We start from the raw sequence: 8,496 nt of genomic DNA, 5'->3' as shown, positions 1-8,496 counted from the left end.
CTATCCTTCCCATATAGGTTTCCATGTAACCATGAAGCCAAGTCTTTCTGTATCTCCCCTCACCCCTGTAGTGCTACGGATTGAACTCAAGACATCATGCTAGGCAAGCACTCTACCATTAAGCCAAACTCACAACAGAAGATGGGTCTTTTAACTACTCCATTTTCTGCCTTTTCTCCCAATCAGTTGAACCTTTCAAAGAAAGGCTCTTCCCTTTGTAGAACCCAAGCTCTTTAGTTTCTATTTTTTATTCCTCCTCCACTCCCATCAATGCTGTTTATCCTCAAAGAAAAAGCAGCAACTATATGCTAATTTCCTATAGAGCATGATCCAGGCTAGCATCCATTTTATTAGAAGATACCAGAATGTACAGTGCCTTATTCCAAAGATATGGATGGATATATATGTAAAGGTGAAGATGGCAAAATTGAAGCCTCAGGGAGCTCAGAAAAGCCCTATGATCTCCAGTTTCCCTTCTTGAATAAAAGACCAAGCCATACCCTGGGTCTGCCTCTTGCTCTGGGCAACACTCCAGCGCACGTCTGTCCCTGAGCCTCCCTGGCATTCCCTGTGTACTTCCCACATGCACACTCCAGGCAGCCTTTCCAAATCCCACCCACTGCACCACTGAATGGTGTACCACCCCCTTCCTTGCTGCATGAGCTCACCCTGCAAAAGGGTGGGGGTAGAAGGAGAGGAATAAGGACTGCCAATGCTCCAGAGAGGGGCAGGGTTTAAGGAGAGCTCAGAAAAGTTCTCAAGAAGCCCGCTGCCCATCCTTAGAACTGAGAGCTAGCTGGAGAGGCAGCATCCACTCATTGGGGTAGGGAACAGTGCTACAAGAAATGGGGAAGGGATACACACCAGCCCAAACTAACCAAGAACCTCCAGGTTTCTGACAAGATCAGTTTACCTTGAACTTAACTCTACCTTATCCCAGTTGCCACAATTGAAACATTTTGTAACTCTATGGAAATTAGCCTTGAACTCACCAGTTGCTCAGCTTGAGCCAATGCAAAAAGACATGGAAGGACACAGTGCTGGACCAGTTAGCCATACTCCTCTGCTGTTTGTAGGTGTGTTGTGTTAAGTGTGTGTGTCTGTGTCTGTGTGTGTGTGTGTGTGCATATGTGTGTGTAGGGTAGTATGCTCTGTGTGAGTACATGCACATGCTGGGTCAAGTATTTGTGTGCTGTTGCATGTGTGTATGCTGCATCATATCTATATCACATTGTATGTTCATTAAGTCTGTGTCATGTTGGGTGCATGTGTAGTGACATGTTTATATCACGTTGTATATGTGTATGTCAGTATGCTACTTTGTATGTCCCATGTGTCTGTATTGAGTTGTGTTTGTATTGCACCTCTACTGTGTCATGTGTACATGCCAGTTATCTAATTTGTACTGTGCTATGTCTATGCCATGTTGTATATATCGTGTGCCTATATCATATTTTGTGCCAATTCTGCCTTGTTGTACACCTGCAATCTCAGCTTCCTGTTGGAGACTGGGATGGGGGTCAGTGCACATATCTTGTACATACCTAACCCCCCTTTGCCTTACAGCATTTCAGCTTCATGATAAAATCCTTGTCTGGGGACAAGGACTGTACTTTAGTGGTGGGAGTGGGGGTGGGGATGGGGGAAGATGTGGACAACTATTTTACAACAGACCCCTCCCTTACTAATTGCCTTGCCTAGCACTAACAATCTCTGGGAAAAGCATTTTGGAAACTTTTTCAGGCCCAAAGAAGAAAAGGATACTGGGTTTGGGAAGGGGAACTATGACTTCCTCTCTAAGCCCATTCATATGAGAGAAGGACTTGAAGGAATGGCACCTCCCCAAATTTCTCGTTCTGGCTGGCTGGAAGGACTGGAGTCTTTCATTTTAGGGACTGTAAGCTGCACATGTATACTGGCACCCAAGTTGGGTCACAGGATGTCAATGGGGAGCTCTGTTAAAGGTATCCCTGTTAGGGTCACTAGAGGGCGCTATTGTGATGTTAGGGATAGTGTCTCTTTAGAGTGCAGAATTCCAAAGTCTATGGGACTCAGGTGGAGATGGGGGAGAAAGGCATTAAGAGAAGAATATATACTGTCATCCCAAGCCCTTCCTCTTTGGACACAGAGTTAAGGAGTAAGAGGAACTAGTGACTATCCACCACTTACCAATACCTGGATTCTGTCTATAAGACCACCACATAAAGCTTTTCAGGGCATTGGTTGTAAGTCCCCTAACAGATTCTAGACTTGGACTTCTTTGATTCCTTCTGTACCCCATTCACATGAAGTAAAAGTAGAGCCACAATGCTGAAAGAAAAAAAAAGTGTGTGTACTGTTTGTGGCATTATTTTGCATTGTTTTCCCCCAAACCCCAGGATATCCAAAAGAGCATGTAATATAGACTGAGTATTTGGGAGGGGGTAGAGGAAAGCTGTATTTTAGTAAACCTGACATTACTACCAAGAATAAATGGACCTGCTTCCTAAAAATGCCACCACCATCTTAGAGAACACCTAGTCCAACTGTATCATTTGAAAGACAAGGAAAATAAGGCTCAGAGAAGAATAAACATGCAGGAGCCCTGATTTCTGATTCCCAAGGTTCATTCCATCCCAGCTTCTGGTCCTCTAGTCCCTAAAATACTTCCTTCTTTAAATTCAACCCCCTCCATCTTACAGGAAAACCCTGGCCTCCATCTCCACTATGTGGGCTTCACCACAGCAGTCCTATTCCATCTCAGGATCAGACCCCTGTGACCACACTTTGCAATGATTTCCTCTCCTCACCAGTAAACTGTAAATTTTTTTCCATCTTCAAGGTCCACTTCCCCCATTTTGCATCCCACCTCTAGACCCAACTGTAGCTGCAGTTTGCCCCCCTCACTGCATCCCCTGGGTACATCACAGATTACCAAACCTGCAGATAATTGACCGAATGTGCAAATCAGACACGGATCTATTGCATTGATTAACATTTCCAATTAAACTCCCGGGTTAGTCTGTGTGTATTAGGGACTCAAGTAATCACTGAGTATGTAAATGCAAATGCCTTCCAAGGCCACAGAGCCCGGTAGGAAGCAATGCATTTCTGGGAGGAAATGGAAACAGACTGCAAGACTCAGAGTTTCATTTGGTTCTCCAGTACTCCAAAACAATATTTTAAATATATGGCTGTTGATCCTAGGCTTGGGCTTCACACCTGAAATGGAGGACTTGGGTCCTGCGCGTGGATGCATACCCTTTCCCGCCCCCTGCTGGAAAAGCTGTATAGTGCGGAGTTGGCCTGCAAGTCCTCCCAGACCCTGCAGAGGGAACCGCCTAGCCCCTGGCAGGTGGGGCAGGGAAAAGGGAGTCCTGATGCCAGGGCTTAAACTGCACTCCAGATGTCTTGACAGCTGCACTTACCTTCCAGGGTAGAGGTTTTACACTGTGCCCTGTCTAAACACTGGATCAAACAGGCCCCTGGGAAGGAGGATTTGTTTTTTCCTTTAAGCAGGGCCCTCAGACCTGGTCCTACACTACCCTACTGATTTTACATATCAGTCAACCTGTCTGGGCCAGATTCATAGTAACCCCGCTCCCTTTTCAGGTTCTAGTCCCCCCATCCCTTCTCCTTACCAACGAGGAAAGTGGCTGTTGTTGAGGATGCTGCTCACCAAGCTTCTTCTTGTTCCCTTAACCAAAGTTACTGGCTCCTGAAGGTAGGTTATGCAGGTGGGCATGCTACTGATTCCCTGAGTAGCTAAAAATTGTCCCTATAATTTTGGCTGAGCCATAACTGCTTCAACTACTAAAACTTTCCTGTATCACCAGGATAATCAGGGCCTTTGGGCTGGAAAGACCATGTTTTTTCTCCTTACACCTCTGTATGGCTTTAATCTGCACCCCATCTGATCTCAGTCTGATTCTACCTACTCTGTCTGATTTCTAGATCTGATTTTTTTTTAATCTTGGTCACCCCCTTTGACCTCATAAAAGCAGACTCTGATGGCAGCACCTTTCCTTCCCTTCAGTTATTCCTCATTTCCCTCACCTGTCATGTCTGCTACCTACTCTCCTCCAAGATCCCAACAAACTTGTTTGCTCTTTATACTTTTTCTGACTCTGACCAGAAAAATCTCCAACCTGTGGGAATGGCCAGCTAGTCAGAATGTCCACAGGGTGTTATGGCCCTTTGCCTGTACCTTCTTACATTTAAACCTCGGTTTTTTGATAGGTCTTTCCTATAAGGCTCACTTGCCAGTCTGGAGGCTTGAAGGATCTGCCCCTTGACACCCCAAGGTCTCTCTGGACTGTCAGCCTTAACACAGCATACCACCTAGTATCTTCTCATTTTTGTCTTGCATAGGCATGGAGGAGTATGACATTTGTATTCAGAAATCCAAGCCCAGTCTATTAAATATTCATTACCATATTAATCCTCTTAACCCAATGGAGCCCTTGATTGGGAACCTCAAGTCCAAATCGCAGATGTTGCCCAATTATAATTTTGTAAATGGCCCAGTGAAAACCGCACTGACCTTTATACCTTGCTCATCCCAGAACAGGGCCACAGTGTTGTCACGAACAGGAATGGACCTCCTTCTGTTCCAAGACCTCAGACAGCCATACAGTTGGCCTGGATTTGAGTCTGCAAAACCATGGGGGGAGCAAGACTAACATGGCTAAAAGCTTCCCTGCTGAAAGCCATTTTTTAAAAATAGCATTGCAACCGCCCCCATCATGCTTCCCAAAGCCAAGCCACTCACCCTTCTCTCCTTTGCTTCTAGAGACCAAAGAGCAGACCCTCAAGTCCAGAATCTGGAACTGGATTCTGGAAGGTGGGACCAAAAGGGGAGGGGGGAGCCACACACACACAAATACACACACACACACACATACACACACCAAAAAACCCCAAATGGGCCCTGTGGTCTTTCCTTGCCAGAACCACCTGCCGCCCCCAACCCTCACCCCACTCCTCAACCACCACCTAAGAAAAGAAAATCTACAAAAGAATCTAAAAATCTACAGAATCTAAAATGTTCCAGTTGCCCAGAACTGTGGCAATAATCTTGCCAGAGCCAGTTCACAAACTGAGGGAAATTCTCCCTGCGAGGTGAGGGGGACAGGGTAGGGGGAAGGCACTAGACCCAATGACCCCACTCCCCAAACACAAGGGCCAGCTACAGGATTCCAGGGCTTTCAGGGGCCTTATTGCATCATTTCCACAGGAGAAGAAAAGAGTCCTTCTGTTATTACCATCCCCCCACCAAAAAAAGGGGAGGGGGATAAAGAGAAATTTATAGAAGTGGGTAATGCACCCATTTAAGAAAATCGTCACTTTTTCTGTTTGCTCAGGTTGAGCTCTTCCACTGCTGACTTGGTCAGACAGCGACCACACCCCCTCCCTTTCTCTAAGGGGCTGCTGTCACAGCTACTGTGGTGGTGATGGGGGGGAAGGAGGGTGCGGGAAGGTGGTTTAAGACTTACAGGCTGACGTAGCTCTCGGGCGGATTTTGCCTCAAGCGGCCCAGGCCCTAGTGAGTGAGTCCAGGGCTTGGCCAAGCAAAAAAGCCCGGGCCCTTCAGGAACGGCCCTGACACACCCACTTGTCCGCGTATGCGAACCAGGATCAAGCAAACTGCTCTGCTCGCTGGCTCGTAGGGCTACTGGGGTAGCCACGTAGGAGACTCGGGGCTGGAGGGACGTGGGAGCGGGAGGGGGTACTCCTAAAGCAGAACATCTGTTCAGCAGTCTCAGAGCTGATCCCAGCCGCCACCCCCTCCTCCGAGCTAACAAGGTGCCGGTAGGTCGCGGGATTTACCTGCCACGGGTCCAGTCACCCTGTCAAGACCTTTCCTCTACCTCCAAACGCTCTGGCTGGCGGGGCTAGGGAGCCGCAGCCCCGCGGCCGCAGCCGCAGCCCCGGACCCAGCCCGCTCCCCCGACTCTTCTCCCGCCCCAGCTCACTCGCTCCCGGAGGGGAAAAGCTGTAGCCCCCAGTGTGAGATCCCCAACGGTTCGCTGCCACAGCTGCCCGCCCGCGATAGAGCTCTTGCTTGCCAACCGCTCCCTAGCCCTTCTCTGCTATGACGTCACCCGGGCTCTGCACCGTACCTAGGCCAATCAGATGGTGAGCATAAAACTAAAATCGCCCTGAGTGGGCTACTGGGGACCAATCTTTTGTTTCCAGGCAGGAAGCGCCCGGGAAGGGGGGGGGGGACTGAAGGGGAGGGAACAAGGAGAGGGAAAGAGAAAGGAGGTAGAAACTTCTACACCGTCGGGGTTGTCTAGACAGAGGTGGAGCCATCAAGAAAGAGGTACCTAGATAGAGGAGGGGGAATTTCATGTTATCTTCCTTACTTGCCCCACTGAAGAAGACTGGGCTTTCTGGGGAGGAAATCTGACCAACTACAAGGGCACACATTATTGAGGAAAATGGACTAGATTTGGGACACCACCTGTCAGGCAAACGGGTTACACAGAAAACTCAGAGAGGGATTCAAAGAGATGGTAATCTACATAGGAAATCTACCCTTCTGAAAATGAAACGCATTTCAAAACACACGATATTATACAAGAAAGAATAATTATTCCACTTCAAATTGAGTATGTGCATGATTTCATCAAAATGTGGTTCTCCCTGTCCATCCTTTTCCCAAAACCTCCAATGGTTTCTCTAGTCTCTCCTGAAAAGTACAAAATTTTGCAGATGTCCAAAGCCTTCTAAAACCTAATTTCAAAAATCATCCCTTACTACTCCAAAATCCAGGAGGATTTGGCTAAATTATATAAATTATGGTAAATCCTTGCAAGGAGACAGTAAGCTGGCATAAAAAGCCTAATACAATATAATAAGTATATTTATAATAAAATGATATAAGATATAAAACATGCCTACAGAAAACAGAAGAGAACATAAAATTATAATGGTTGGGTTAAAGTAGTAGAATTATAGGCGTTTTTTCCTGTCTACTTTCCAAGTTGGTTAAAATGGGTCATGACCATTTTCAGTTTGAGAGAGAGAGAGAGAGAGAGAGAGAGAGAGAGAGAGAGAGAATGTGTGTGTGTGTGTGTGTGTGTGTGTGTTTTACTAGTGATTTAACTGACAGGCACTCTACTTCTTTTATACATCTGCAGACTTGCTTTTCATTTTGAGATAGGGTCTCCTTCAAATGCAGAAGCTGTCCCTGAACTTGTAATCCGGCTGCTTCAGCCTCTGTAGTGGATAGGATTACAGGTGTGCACCACCCCACTCAGCTTCAGTGCACTTTCATTGAATTTTCTCAACATTGCATAACATTCACCAATCATTTCTCCATAATGCCCACAAAATATGTTTCAAAACCAAAAATAACCTTAATATATCTTCTCCTAGGTCCTTTTAGAAAAAGACACACCACAGATCTCCAGATTTACTGGTGATAATTTCTCAGGCAGCTGGAGAATGGAATATTTCTTTTGGAGTAATTCATTTTGAATTGTGATAATTCAGTAAATTGATAAAAGAACAAAGACCCAATCGATGACAAAATGGTAAAGAGGAAAACAAAAACTAAATAAACCACATGATCCAGATCACTTTGCATCTCGTCCTCCTTAATTAAAATATATATTTATGCATACATATTGCATGAACATTGTAGAAAGTGGCAGATCTGGGCTACCTACCTAAATCTGAATCCAAAGTCTGTGCATTTTTCTAATGTGCTACAGTGTACTCCTAGTAAGAATTAAACATGGTACTTCTGACTTTGTTAAAATACATACTTGCTTTTAAAAACAGACTATACAAGATTGGTGGAGTTTTCAAATCCAGGCATTTAAAAATATAGTTTTTGTCATGTTGTTGTCTTCTAAACCAAAAATGCACAATACTCTCCCTCTCAAATCCCTGATTAATAGGTTTAAATCAGAATGATTCTGCTTCTGATGATTTCACAGTTATCTTTTTAATTAACTTTGGTGTTAAAAAGAAGTAATCACATTACATTGATTTTTTTTTTACATAATGGTAAAAGTAACCTAAAGAATATTACTCACTTAAAGTAATGCCATTTACTTAATGTTAACATATATGATGTGTAAAATGCATTTATTTGAGTTATTTTAAACAAGAACACTTTTTTTAAGAAACAGGAAGATATAACGAGATTTTCCTGGCTAATGATTAAACATGAGTCTTCTAAGCTATTGATTTAAATTGTAATTAAAAGGTATTTGATTTCACTTTAATCCTCCCATATACCTCAGCTGTAACTCAGAGGTATTTATGCAGTCACTGCACATGGTTATTTAAACGTTTCATGTGTATATTTCTCCTCACCCTGGTGATTACAGAAACTAGCATGGGGCCAAAATCCTATTAGGTGCTTGACAAATTAAAGCATAGTGATACCATCCAAAGAGGACAGGAGTTAGGACCCAAGCCCAGCACAAAAGACTTGGGTCTTCCTATTATAAAAATGACAGCCTATATTATTTTTGATAGCAGAAAATGGTCTTTACTGTC

This window comes from Marmota flaviventris, chromosome X, assembly GCF_047511675.1.
Source record: "Marmota flaviventris isolate mMarFla1 chromosome X, mMarFla1.hap1, whole genome shotgun sequence".
Taxonomy (NCBI): Eukaryota; Metazoa; Chordata; class Mammalia; order Rodentia; family Sciuridae; genus Marmota; species Marmota flaviventris.
This window is presented reverse-complemented; position numbering follows the sequence as displayed.